A 14,686-nucleotide genomic window follows, 5' to 3' on the forward strand; every position below is an offset into this window, starting at 1 on the left:
CATCCTTCCTTTCCCCTCATTATTCATGCTTGCCTTAGGAAGACACCATGGAGAAAAAAGTAACAACAAATGTGAAAACATTATAAATACATCAAGCTGTTTAAAACTGAGGATAGATTTATTGTTCAAGGACAGGAAATAAAAAAAATTGAAGGAGAAGTCTAAGAAGGCAGAGATGCGGAGCGGACGCAAAGATGCTGGGTTTGCTTTAGCACGCTAGCATATGTGTCGCCAGTGGGCTTTTTCCTCGTCCGGAGCACATGGTGGCCCTGCGCTCTGATTGGCTCGGTCCTTGTGGCCATGGAAACCCAGCCATGGGTGAACGATACTCCCTCTGAACATGACTTGGGGAAAAGACAGGAAACAAGGACATCTCACACACACACATTCAAATGTACACAGACACACACATTCTGTCTAATAATTTTGACCTGTGTTGGAGGACTCATGTGTTGCTTTGATGATGCAACCAAGAGGTATGTCACTGTGCTCATGGCAGGATCACTGAGGGAGAGTTAGAGGTGAAAGAAAAGGAGAAACAGATCACAGCAAAAGTAAAACAGAAAGCACAATAACAGCTTGTTTTTCTAAATCCTTTTTATAATTACTTTATCAAATTTACTCCTGTGAAATTAAGGATACACCCACCTTTATCAGTAAAGAAAGTGTTCAGCTAGAAGAGACCGATACAGAGGAAAGATTTCTGATTACATATCTTGCTATGTGTATATTTTGCCAACTGCAAACAGTATTAAATAGAGTGAAAGAGGCCAAGTCCAAAAAAGACGTTCCAAATTGAACACGAGGTTATGCTCATAATAGAAACAAACACACAGAAAAGTGTTTTCTACAGAATTCAAGTATGTCCCAAATACATCCTAAACAAAAAAAACCAAAAAAAATTATGACTGGAATGCCGCCCGAATTTGGACATCCGACATGTGAAGCTGGGGTAGATCGATCAACCACGACTTCAGCGAGTAGTGATTTTCCTTCATGACTTTTTGGCATGACTTTTCATCAGAAAAGACAACAATCAAAGTTTAATAATAGTGAGTTTCAATAACATCCTTACCTTCTCTTTTATTCAAATGTGCATGTCTACAAATCTACTGACTTCACTAGAATGTTTAAATATTATGAGAAAAAGCAGATCTATCATTTTCCCACAGTATTTAAACTGCTGAGCATGACTTTAACTTTTTTTTTAAACAATAATAGCCTAATAATAATAATAATAATTATGTTTTTTCAATAATGTCCTTTCGTCATTGCAAGGCGCCTTTCACATGACTTTCGTCGGGGTGTCAACGCGCCACTCAACACCAGCGTCAAGCGCCGCTTTGCCCTCCACATGACAAGTGTTGCAGAAAGCATCATAGAGGAGTGATCTAACGAGTTTGCCATGCAAGAGAGTGGGAGATATGAACAATAAACATTGAAAACATGTATTTGGAATTTAAAAAAACTGGCAATTGCTTTGATTGTAGAAAGTAAAAGAGGACTGGTTTATGTTAAGGTCTTAGTGTTTTTTTTTGTGTATATAGTTCAGTAACTGAGGTCTCTGGATACTCAGAAATGATAAGGTAATATTTAATTAAAAGAAATTATGAGACATTCAATATCTCTACATAAATATGGACAGTTTTTTAATATTTCTTGTTGCTTTGTACTCTCAAAGACAAAATTTGTGAGGCAAAAACATGTGTGAAAAAGTGGTGTAAAGTGGCGTCACTTCATAGAATTATATGTATTTGGCAGTGCTGACGCGATGTACATAACTCCTTAATGTGTATAAACATTTATGAATTAATTGCTCTTCTGCCCCCTTCTTTTCTTGATGAACAAGGTACACTCACATGCCGATGCATGAATGAACCACATCCCCTTTTCATTCAGTCGGTCGGTACATGTACCAGGTCATTCAGCTTGTTTACAAATGAGAAGTTTCACAAGTGCCGCTTCCTCAGAGCCCTTCAAACTCAATTTCTGTCAGACACAGAATCACTGTGCATGCGCTGCTGTAGCCAAGCACGCGATTTTCCATAGATGCAATCAATCAAGCGATCTGCCTCATTAGGACTGCGATTGCCAAGCATGCAATTGGCCGCTACTGTAATCAATCAAGCGGGAATCCAACCCGCTGAACAATTTTGAATTCAAAATGGCAAATTTCGCCGAAAGGTGAGGAGTTTGCACCCCTGAAATATACAAGAAGATGTTAAGAAGAATTGTTTTCAATGCCTAGTTTTTCATCTATTTTGCTCTTGACCTATTAGAAATACAGCTACTAGACAGCTAGCTGGCTAGCATCTTGGCTTGTGTTCATGTGACAGTGATGTGTGATTAAGTGGAATACACTGAGGTCAGATTTGGGAAACTGCAACTTGGATATTCCCACCTCCAACTTCGTCTGGAATGCAGCACTATAGCGCATTGAGTGAGCAGCAGAGAGACACAGGTTCTGGTCCCATATGAACCAGGATGTGATCAAGTTCACATAAACAATGGTGAGTGGGATTTGGAGGTTGCATTTTCCTTTTAAAATTACTTTACTGACAATTAGGTTTAAGGATGGGATTCGGGTTAAAGTGTAGGGTTAATACAACATGCATTCCTATCGACAACACTAAAAACTAAAAACATAACTCAATTTACAGCTGGCTTTTGGCACCACTCTGTGGATATTTCACATAAAAACTGGAGCTCACAATTGCCCATTCGTTCAACAACGCTTCCAGCTTCGGCCACTGGGGGCAGAAATTTGAAATTTCTGTAAGCACAGACCGATTTCAGCTGAGGAACTTTCGACTAGGAATGCACGATACATTGGCGGCCGATAAATTATTGGCAAAAATTAAAATATTATTATCGTGCCGATAATGGAATTACCGCCGATATTTTGTTACAGTTTATTTGCTTGCGCTGAAAATCTCTGATTGTCTGCTGCTTCTTTCCTTCAGGCAGGGACTCAGGAAGCCTCAAAGACAGTGTGAGTGCATACACACAGCGTCTGTGTAAATGAAAGCCAAGCTCATGTTGCTCTGTGAGGATCATTTCAACATCTCTGCACATTGTTATGTTGTTTTGGGTCTGGTTTTAGTCATCTGCTATAAGTAACAACATGCCATTTCCCATATTCTGTTCGTTTCATAAGGCAATAAACAAAAACTCAACAAAAACATGCATGCATGTTACTTGGGGGCAATCATTTTCATGTATTACTTCATGAAACATAAACAGAATGTGGGAAATAGCACATTGTTACTTACAGAACAGCACTGTGATTAAAACAAGTCCAAACTCAACCTAAAATGGTACATTTATCTCGAGTGACTCGAGATGGCAAAAAACAGTAGTTAGAGTGAAACGAATGTGCTTGTTGTATTTTACAAGTTGAGACTTTTCTAACATTATGACTTATGACTATTCGATCTGTATGATGTTTTTACCTATTCCCATTATGATTGCTGTGTTCACATTTCATAAGTTATACAGTGAAACTGTCACAGATGAGCGTTGTAACAAGCGTCTGTGAATGAGACACGCATAAGCGTACTACATAACATACACAAACCACCACTGTACTCGCAGTCTGGCTGCTGTCATAATTATTACACCATGTATACAGAGATTAGGGTTATTATTGTGTTTTTCATTTATTGTTCGATAGAGGGATTTTATAGCCTCATTTTGGTTTAATGCATTATCACAGCTGTTTGAAGTTCATTATTCTCTCTCTGTCAGTGTCATCAGATTACCGTAAACACTCATATAAACGGGCACCATACAATTTATGCAAGTGTATTGTCATTTATTTGTCATTCAAGTCAGCGTTCATCTGTCATAAAGGCACATTTCTGGGTCAGGTTACATCCGCCAAACCTTAAATAGCAGCAAGTCCAAATTCCAAGCTTTTAAATTACACATATTTTTCAAATGAGAAGCTTTTGGGAGGGGGGGGCTGGGTAGCTCAGTGGTAAAATACACTGGCTACCACCCCTGGAGTTCACTAGTTCGCTAGTTCAAATCCCAGGGTGTGCTGAGTGACTCCAGCCAGGTCTTATAAGCAACCAAATTGGCCCGGTTGCTAGGGAGGGTAGAGTCACATGGGGTAACCTCCTTGTGGTCACTATAATGTGGTTAGTTCTCAGTGGGGCACATGGTGAGTTGAGCGTGGATGGCGTGAAGCCTCCTATGTCTCCATGGCAACACACTCAACAAGCCACATGATAAGATGCGCAGGTTGATGGTCTCAGACATGGAGGCAACTGAGATTCATCCTCCACCACCCAGATTGAGGCAAATCACTACACAACCACAAGGACTGGGAATTGGGCATTCCAAATTGGGTGAAAAAAAAAAATGAGAAGCTTTTAATAAATTAACTAGCAGTTCCAGGTTTAAAGATTAAAAATTAAAACTTTATATATATATATATATATATATATATATATATATATATATATATATATATATATATATATATATATATATTGGTTATCGTATCGGCCACAATGAGCTGGGGATTATCGGTTATCGGTATAGGCCCAGAAATTCCATATTGGTGCATTCCTACTTTCGACCTACTGTCGCTGAAATCACAGTGAAATCAGTCTGTTTAAATTACTCTAAAGCCCTATTTGGACAGCAATTGTTTCTCAGGGTGAAGTCTGTAAAAGTAAATTTGCATGGCTCCTCTGTGATAAAACTCATGCATTCGGATGACAATTAAATCACGGGGTACGAGCGAAACTATTTGTGGATAATTCCACTCGTGCTTGTTATATGGAAATTTCCTCAATCCACAAACTATGTCCTCTGCATGTGAGAGGAAACGATGCTGCAAAGCACTGTGGACATTTACAATGTACATTTTCATATACCGAACAAGCCAAAGTTCTTGCGAAGAGCAATTAAACTAATCAAGAAACTGTATGGACAAGACAGTTTGACAACACAAGCCAAATAAATCTGTCAATGGGGGTACGCATGCTTTGTTTCTCTCTCAAGTGCACGCAGGGAGAGAGAGAAGGCACACATATCACAGACAGTAGAGATAGTTAAAATGAAATTTGAGGCGCTATGGTTAAAATGGTTTTCTTATATTTTATCTATCAAAATGACGGACATCATTTTGAATTGTCCGTCAGTGTTATTTTTTAAAAGTGGCGGGGGGGAACTGAACCTTTTAAATAAGGTAGACATTGACACGGCCACTTTTCTGGGACTAGTCAACCCGTATAAATGAGTAGTCATGCAAGCCCTATGTATAAATGTATATAGTACACGTTTCTATATTAAAATGTTATATATTATGATTTTATTACATACCTGTTGCTGCCACGATAATGACCCATTTGAAAAGTTTATGTGATCTGGCTCTCGTTTTTCTTTTCCTTCTACTTAAGAGTTCCCACTCACTGTGGTGGAATGGTGACATCATTTTATTTTTGAGAATTAATTTAAACATTTATCACAACTGTTTATTACCGCCAGAGCTGTTACCACGCAACACGCATCCAGGCTTAGTCAAACTTAGACTTAGTCAAAAAAGGATTTTCAAAAAGACTATCGGATTATAAACTCAGCGATGTGGATTCGGATGGTAATTAAATTACTACACAACCTTGGTGTTTTTTTGTTTTTTTTTAACAGTAGGTAATTTGGCTGGGAATTTTCTTGCAGGAGGTGGGAGAAATACACCGACATTTTGGATTCGGACGGCAATAAAATCACAGACTACCCCTTGTAAATGCTGGAATTACCTCACGTCCCCATGTAAAATAACTGCCATCAGAATAGGGCTTTAGCCAGCTCTATGTCCCGGCTCTCAGCACACTCATTTCACCCAAGGAACGAATGCCTGAGAGGAAGGACTGGAGACCAGAGGCTTTGTCATGATTCTTTAAGTATATAATTTCTTACCCTGTTTTTCTCCAGCTTTCTCTCTGTTCACTTTGACAGGACTGGCAACAGAGCCTATGCACTTTTATTTGACACAGGTTGTGTGTCAATGTGGAGATTTGTGTGTGTGTGTGTGTGTGAGAGAGAGAGAGAGAGAGAAAAAGAGAGAGAGAGAGAGAAAGTCTTGAGAAAGATGATGTTGGGCAGGCCATGGGAGAGAAATCTGTATATCAGGGTGGCTTGTGTTTGTATGTGTGTGTATCTGGCCTCTGTTGTCTCAGTGTGTCCTGTCTTTGCAATCATCCCTCGCTGTCACATAACATTACACTGACTACAGATTTACTCACTCAGCCACAGAAGCTGAGTATGCACACTCACGTGTGTGTTTTGTGTACTTTGGTACTGAGCTGAATGGGAGAAAAGAATCACATGAGACTCATTCCCACTGGGAATGTCACTGAGGATCTATAACCACACACGCGCGCACACACGCACACATTACTGTAGGCTCCTTTTGTAATGTGTGTGTGTGTGTGTGTGTGTGTGTGTGTGTGTGTGTAAGGGAATAAAAAAGCCAGAGAGATATAGACTAAAAGCACAGTGGGATCATATAAAATAAGGCTACATCCAAAATCACTTTTTGGTGCAGAGCGAAACAACAAATTTTCCCTGCCTTTCCAATGTTTGTCCATTTCTTCCTCTTCTTCACCATTCATATTGATCTTCATATGGTTCTATTAAAGACTGAAAGACCAACTGAGAGGTTTCAGAGCCTCCACACTTATCTGATGTCTCCTTGATCTGGTTGGTCAAAACTGGTCTTGACCAACCGGAACAAAGCAGTCTGTTTCCCCTCTCTCTCTCTCTGTGTGTGTGTGTGTGTGTGTGTGTGGATGTGCTTGTGTATGTGCTTGTGTATGCTGCTCATGCTAGAAAATTGTACACAGGCCAGGTGCTTCTGATCAGATTCCTAGGCTTGATCATGTGTGTGTGTGTGTGTGTGTGTGTGTGTGTGTGTGGGCAGGTTTAAGTGGTTTACGAGAAACTGGTAATTACAGGGGTATTATGCTATAAATGTGGTTTATGATGACATTTCTAGTGTCCTCATAATTAAAATTGCTTAAAAAACATACTAAACGATGTTTTATTGAAAATTTAAAAATGCAGAACGTTTTTGTGAGGGTTAGATTTAGGGGAAGGGTTAGGGGATAGAATCTATAGTTCATACAGTATAAAAATCATTATGTCTATGGAGAGTCCTCATAATGATAGCTGCACCAACATATGTGTGTGTGTGTGTGTGCAGAATGTGCTACTCGTGTCTCTTTTACCAGAGTGAAGCACAGTTTCCAACTCGTTAACTTGTTTTTTATTTCTGCGGCAAAGTCCAAACTCGTTCTGTCTTGCTCTTTCTCCTAGATAATAAAAAATGTCTTCTATTAAAAGTGAATCCAATATCTGTATACATTTTTTTGTTTTGTTTTCAAAGCCTAGTGACATCTGCAGTATAACATGGTGTAGGCCTAATTAAAGTATCTAAGCTCCTTGTGGCCATAAATTCACCACTGGGCAAATCAAATGTCCCCATCCAACTTTTTATGACATTATGATAATTTAAGCACTTTGTCATTGTATTTTTTTTTTTTAAAAATGAGATGCGTTAGAGAAGTCCAGACACATACACTGACCACTTTATTAGGAACACTATGGTCCTAATAAGTCCCCCACGTGGTCTTCTGCTGTTGTAGCCCATCCACTTCAAGGTTCGAAGAGTTGTGCATTCTGAGATGCTATTCTGCTCACTACAATTTTATAGAGTGGTTATCTTAGTTACCATAGCCTTTCTGTCAGCTGACACCAGTCTGACCATTCTCTGTTGACCTCTCTCATCAACAAGGCGTTTCCGTCCGCAGAACTGCTGCTCTCTGGATGCTTTTTGTTTTTGGTACCATTCTGATTAAACTCTAGAGACTGTTGTGCATGAAAATCCCAGGAGATCAGCAGTTACAGAAATACTCAAACCAGTCCGTCTGATATGACCAACAATCATGCAGTGGTCGAAATCACTGAGATAAAAATGTTTTCCCCATTCTGATGGTTGATGTGACTATTAACTGAAGCTCCTGACCCGTATCTGCATGATTTTATGCACTGCACTGCTGCCACATGATTGGCTGATTAGATAATTGCATGAATAAGCAGGCGTACAGGTGTTCCTAATAAAGTGCTCAGTGAGTGTAAGCAAATTTGAAAGAAAACAGAGAGAGAGAGAGAGAGAGAGAGAGAGAGAGAGAGAGAGAGAGAGAAGAAGAAGAAGCATTGAAGTAGTAGGCAATCCTGAAGTAAAACATTAAGGAAAAAATGAAGTTTCTATGGCCTTACAGTGACATAGCCACTTAACGTCTTTAGAATAACTCTCCAGCTTAAGGTCATAAGGTAAAATGCCTGGGCTGTTCTGCGTCTGGTTTCGTACTAAAAAATTTTAAAGAAACATTGCAATTGGCATATAAGGCATAACATGAATTTAAAACATTGATTAATAGTTAAACTAGCCTAAATCTTTTTAGTTTCCTTTACGATGAGAACAAATCTGCAAATAACCCAGCCCAAGCATTGCTACACTCAGCACTAAGCCGTTTTTAAAATAATGCATTCTAGACAACACAAAACAAATACTAGAAAATACTAGCTGTTTTAAAATAACAAACACACTAGTGGTAATTTGTTCCATTCCGCTCCACCACCCCAACCCTGCTAATTAAATACTTTTCATGCTCTAATATGAGCTAATTACATTAATCAGGTGTTTTGGTGCATAACTGTGTCAAATACCTGCAAGGCTAGTTGCTGTGGAGCAGTGAGCAGAACAGCCGTACTGCAGAATGCACATTTAAGTAGAAAATATGGTCTCCTCTTAGCAGACATTAAACAGACAGACCAGGACCAAACACAGAATAAAACTAGCTGGTCACTTACAAGATAAAAGACAGCCATGGATAAAAACAACACAGGATTTAACTGCCTTTCGCACAGAGACCAATACACTTCCTAAATGGATGTCAAATACATTCAAATAGACAATGGCAACCACAGTCCACTTTAAAACAAACATGTTATGAACATTACCTAACTTCAGGATATATTCTGACAAAGTAGTATAGTGAAAGAGAAAGAGGTAGACTTTACAGGTATCCTCACCTTTTAATCATAAATGTTTTATTGTTATTACTGCAATTATTGTTCTTGGACTAATAATAATAATAATACGAAGAAGAAGAAGAAGAAGAAGAAGAAGAAGAAGGAGAAGAAAAAGGACAAAAAAGGAAAAGGAAGAAGGAAAAAAAAGAAGATTTTGTTGTCATGCAAATCAAGGAAACATAAGGGCAACATACGGTAAAAAACAGGTAAAAAAGTCAAATTTGTCAAGCATCTGGTCCCTTGTAGTGTTAAAGGAATATTCTGGGTTCAATACAAGTTAATTTATATAATAAATAATTTAGACTTTTCTTTAAAAAAAAAAAAAAAAAGCAAAAATCGAGGTTACAGTAAGGCACTTACAACGGAAGTGAATGGGGCTAATTTTGGAGGGTTTAAAGGCAGAGATGTGAAGCTTATAATTTTTATAAAAGCACTTACATTAATTCTTCTGTTAACACTCATGTATTATTTGAGCTTTAAAGTGGTTTAAATCGTCATTTTTACAGTTGTTTCAGGGTTTGTTGACATCATCATGGCAACAAAGTTGTAAAATCAGCTATAACTTTACACAGAAAAGGTTAGTAAGCGCTTTTATTATGCTAAAATCATGTTAACTCAAATATGGTTTATGTCTTGTGACTATTCCTTTGAAATAGTGAGTTTTTAACATTTACAGATTGGCCCCATTCACTTCCATTGTAAGTGCCTCACTGGAACCTCGATTTTTGCTTCTTTATGTTAAAGGAGGGGCAAGTCAAAGTACATGTTTGTGGTAATCAATATTATGCCACAAATACTGTGGACTGAGCTTAATTTGAATTGAACCAGGACTATTCCTTTGACGACAATCTTCTCTCTGGTACTTCATGTGCAACAACACCAAAGTGAAAACTTTAAAAATGAAATGCAAAAAAATTGTCTATTATGAAGTTTTGTTTCTGTCAACACAAACGCTAAACTGAACGCTAAATGGATAAGCGCCTTTACTTTCGCTCCAGAGCGCAATAACGTTGTACAGTAATTACCATTGTGCTGCGTTTTACACAAAAGTGTGTCATTTTCCTTCTTTCAAATACCTTTATAAACTAATTAAAAACATCATTGACTGATAGCCATCATCACCTCACCTAAATGTAGGCGCTCAAATCCTGTCATTCACACGCACGTGCTGCTTCTCCACACAAAATATAATCATACTAAAGAATACAAAAATATGTCTCTCACCGCTCTGCGAGTCTGTGATGATTATTTTAAGAAGAAGGATGCCCCGGTCAAATGACGGAAGGTCAACCTTATTTTAATCGCTGCCCAGATCGTCCGTTTTCGGACTCGTTGTTGCCTCCGTCTTGTAAGCGTTGAAGACCTCAGGAGACCTCAGAGCGTATCTGATATTGTCCAATTTTAACATACTATTAAGTCACCAACGTTATTCTACGATGTGCCTCGAGTGTTGTTAATATTCATTTCCGAATTTTTGCTAAAACAGGCGCAGCTGAGTGTAAATATTCAGTCATTTCGAAGAAATCAGTGCTGATCCTTGCTGACAGTTGAATTCATTTTCGCGGCTTTATCGCGAGGTTGTCTCGTGCGCGTATTTACCTGGCGAAATATTCTCGCGCGCTTGCCGTGTCAATTTCAATCGCGCACCTAGTATCACGCACTACACAGAACTCGTGCGAACTATCCATCTTGTCTGAGAACAGCGAATCACTACGATTTCAAGTTGTGCCCAAGCGCCTCCGTCGTCTTTCTCAATGCGAGGCTTGTAAGATTCACTGCTTCCACGGTTCACCCACATTACTTTTTTGTTTGCTTGCCAAACGGACAGGCAAAGGTGCACGACCTTGTTTGAAGGATGCTCAAGCGTATTAATACTGAAGGGGAAGACTGACGGATGGTTGCACACTGACGAAAGGAATTTCTGACGTTCTCAAAAGGCGAAGGATGAATTTGCGCGCGAACACGATGCGCGCGCCCGCTTTCATTTGATTTCTTTTGAACATAAAAAAGCTTGTGTTCTACCGCCCGGTACAGACTGCCAGTTTATAATTATTTTATTCTCGAAATCAGTTATTTTCAAGCTCATGAAAATTATGAAAATAATTTTAACGAGGCAAGAGAGAGAGAGAGAGAGAGAGAGAGAGAGAGAGAGAGAGAGAGAGAGAGAGAGAGACGCTATTGTTAAACCTGAAGTCTTGGTACCTTCTCTCATCCCTTGAGCTTAATAAACCAGTTGTAATACCTGCCACTGTGCCCACAACCTCAAGCAGTATTTGAGCTGATGGTTCTTACCCTGAAACTGTGTTCCATCAGTCTAAAATCTGAACAAACCATTGTCACCTCTCCGTCTGCTTTCAACTCTGACATTCAGGCACTCTGACAGGACGTTTGACAGGCTGACTGGTTTCAGTGCACTGGTTGACATCTTATACAGACAGTGACATCAGAAATGGGGGTTTCTCTTAGGCATCTCTCTCTCTCTCTGTCTGCCTGTTTTTTTCTATCTTCTTGCTTTCTCTCTTTCTCACTTGTCAAATGATGGTAGGGTTAGGTTGAGTCCAGCGGCATGAAATAATTATTGTTGCTAGGATGGCATGGATCCAATAAAACTGTTCCCACAGTTTTGACTGGGAGATAGAGTGAAATCAGGCTTCCAAAGTTTGTGCACTTTGGGTGGTTTTGATGTACAACCGGGTTGGTCGGCATATAGCGCTCAAAAACAGCCTGAAGTGACACAGAGTGCTCCAATACTTCTCTTCATCACATCATCTATCTCTCATTTACTGTGTATGCCAGAAGAGCCCGGGCGCCCTATGAATCTCTCACTCCAACTTATGGTTAATGAGAGGAGTATTAGGTAGAGAGGCGAAACTGAAACATCGGATCAAGATGGTGACATTGTCACATCAAATCAATCCATTAATCAGGCAGTCAGTGTGATTAAGCAAATGATCAGAGAGCCAACACTGATTAGACGAAAACTTTCCAAGATGTATTGCCAGTGTGAACATGTCAGGATTATGATGAGGCTGAGCAACTGATGGGAACAGCAACTGGAGGTCTAAAACCTCTCTAGACCTCTAAAATGTAGTTTTTAGGACACTCAGACAATGATTGAAATTCCATTTGCTATCAGATTTGAATGCCACATGGCATTCTTTAAATAATAATAAAAAAATTGGATTCAGTAATGTAATGGACTCAGAATATCACATTTTCTTGAAATAAGTCCAAAAGGAGCTTTAGGGATTTAAGAGTTTCTAATTCAAGTTCAGCCATTCCTGTCCACTACTGGGATATTCCTGTTTGATATCTCCTATCTCTGACCATAAAGGCATTCCATTGCCAGATGCTCGGAATATAACGTAACAAAACTGCAACGATCCATTTAGCTTAGCAGGTGTATGACTGCACCAGAGATGTCTCTTAGCAACCCAATTGATAAACAATGCTGCAACGCTAGCATTTGTGCTACAGGTGTATGATTATCAAAAGATATATAGAGTATAATTTACCATGTTTTGTACACCCGTCTCTGCAGATGTTTGTTAAACAAGCTTTAATATCATTTAATATAGAAACTTTGACTCATTGATCGATATTATTTAATAAAAGTGAATGTTTATTTTTAACTTGTACATCTACCAACATGTGCCGATATGTTTGTGTGATGTCATGCACCAGCATCTCGGCACACAAGTTTCCAAGTTGAAAGTTCAACTTCAAGTGGCATTCCATGGCACTCTTCCTAGGAAGTCGGAAATTCTGACTTTCCGAAGTGAATGGAATGCAGCATAAGAGGATGAGCGTAGTGTAAATATGAGTGTAAATATATGGTGTCAAAGCCTTATTTTCTCTTTAAAAGAGAATTATCTTTCATTCATTATGTTCAATAGATAAAGAAAGATTAAAAATAAACTAATTTGTATATTTTACATAATATTATTTTTAAAATAGCGTAACCGAATAATGTGCTTTAAAGGATTTAACTTCCTTGAAAGTAAATAACTGTAATCTGATTACAAGAATTTAAATATAATGTATCACATTACTTTGTGTACTAAAAATTAATTACATTACGATAACTAATTACTTTGTAATCAGATTACATGCACACTGTTCGTATTATCCTTGAATATGACAAAGGTAAACAGATTTGGCTCATTGTTCAAAATAGAGGCGTGAGCATTACAGCCCCCAATGGACTTCTTAAATGAAGTTAGTATGGATAGAAATTAAGCAGGAGATAGGGTGGTGGAGGGATGCTGGAAGACCAGTCACGGTAGTGAAAGCAGCTGTTTATGCTGTTTCTTATAATGCCTTTTGGTCCTTTTTTGCAGCTTGACAGGTCGTGGTCAAATATTCAAAACTTCTCCTTTTGTCATACAGGATTTGAGCAACATGAGGGTGAGTAAATAATGACAGAATGTTCATTTTTGAGCGAACTGTTCCTTTAACATGCACTGTTTAAGTGCCTGAGGAAAGTCTGTCTTGACCCTGTTTAATGCTTCAAGCGTTAGTTGGAGTTTTTGAAAAGCTTTGGATTAATGGCAGTATGACGACCAAGCAAACTTAGGCCTGGCACTCATTTCCCCTAAGAGCTATCTACCCTAGTATTTAGTATTGGATAAGGATGACTATATCCGCGCTTCCTCTTTATCTATCACATAGGATGCAATTCTGCCATGCTAGTTTAATCTCTTTCTGTATTTCTTTTCTGACCTCTGTGCTGGCTCATTTTTCAACAAAGGTGCCATGGGGTGGCAGTGTCATGTTTGTGTATCTGTGTGTTTAATTTGGCACTGTACCAAAGTGCTGTGTTTTTTTGCTGTATCTCTCTCTCTCTCTCTCTCTCTCTCTCTCTCTCTCTCTATATATATATATATATATACACACACACTGGCGGCCAAAGGTTTGGAATAATGTGCAGATTTTGCTGTTTCGGAAGGAAATTGGTACTTTAATTAACCAAAGTGGCATTCAGCTGATCACAAAGTATAGTCAGGACATTACTGATGTAAAAAACAGCACCATCACTATTTGAAAAAGTCATTTTTGATCAAATCTAGACAGGCTCCATTTCCAGCAGCCATCACTCCAACACCTTACCCTTGAGTAATCATGATAAATTGCTAATTTGGTACTAGAAAATCACTTGCCATATATTAAACACTGCTGAAAGCTATTTGGTTAGTAAAATTATGCTTAACATTGTCTTTGATTTGCCACAGTATGCAATAGACTGGCATGTCTTATTAGGTCAAAAATGGCAAAAAAGAAACAGCTTTCTCTTGAAACTCGTCAGTCAATCATTATTTTGAGGAATGAAGGCTATACAATGTTTGAAATTGCCAAAAAAAAAAAAAAAAAGATTTCATACAAAGGTATACACTACAGTCTTCAAAGTCAAAGGACAACTGGCTCTAACAAGGACAGAAAGAGATGTGGAATGCCAGATGTACAACTAAACAAGAGGATAAGTATATCAGAGCCTCTAGTTTGAGAAACAGACGCCTCAAATGTCCTCAGCTGACAGCGTCATTGAATTCTACCCGTTCAACACCAGTTTCATGTACAACAG

General features: G+C 38.6%; 1 protein-coding gene across 3 annotated transcripts in view; it reads right to left on the reverse strand.

The window, feature by feature from the left end:
- Positions 1-11,493, reverse strand: part of LOC127451952 (gap junction gamma-1 protein-like) — a 68,812-nt gene extending 57,319 nt beyond the window's left edge. The window contains exon 1 of one of the 3 annotated variants that reach the window (XM_051717042.1): positions 11,398-11,493. The gene's annotated coding sequence lies outside the window, so the exon portion shown is untranslated. Of the gene's footprint in view, positions 1-10,232; positions 11,024-11,397 lie in introns of those variants that run through there. The other 2 variants (XM_051717040.1, XM_051717041.1) reach the window with 2 other exon arrangements.
- Between the last annotated feature and the right edge of the window lie 3,193 nt (positions 11,494-14,686).

This window comes from Myxocyprinus asiaticus, chromosome 14 (assembly GCF_019703515.2).
Source record: "Myxocyprinus asiaticus isolate MX2 ecotype Aquarium Trade chromosome 14, UBuf_Myxa_2, whole genome shotgun sequence".
In the NCBI taxonomy this organism is placed as follows: Eukaryota; Metazoa; Chordata; class Actinopteri; order Cypriniformes; family Catostomidae; genus Myxocyprinus; species Myxocyprinus asiaticus.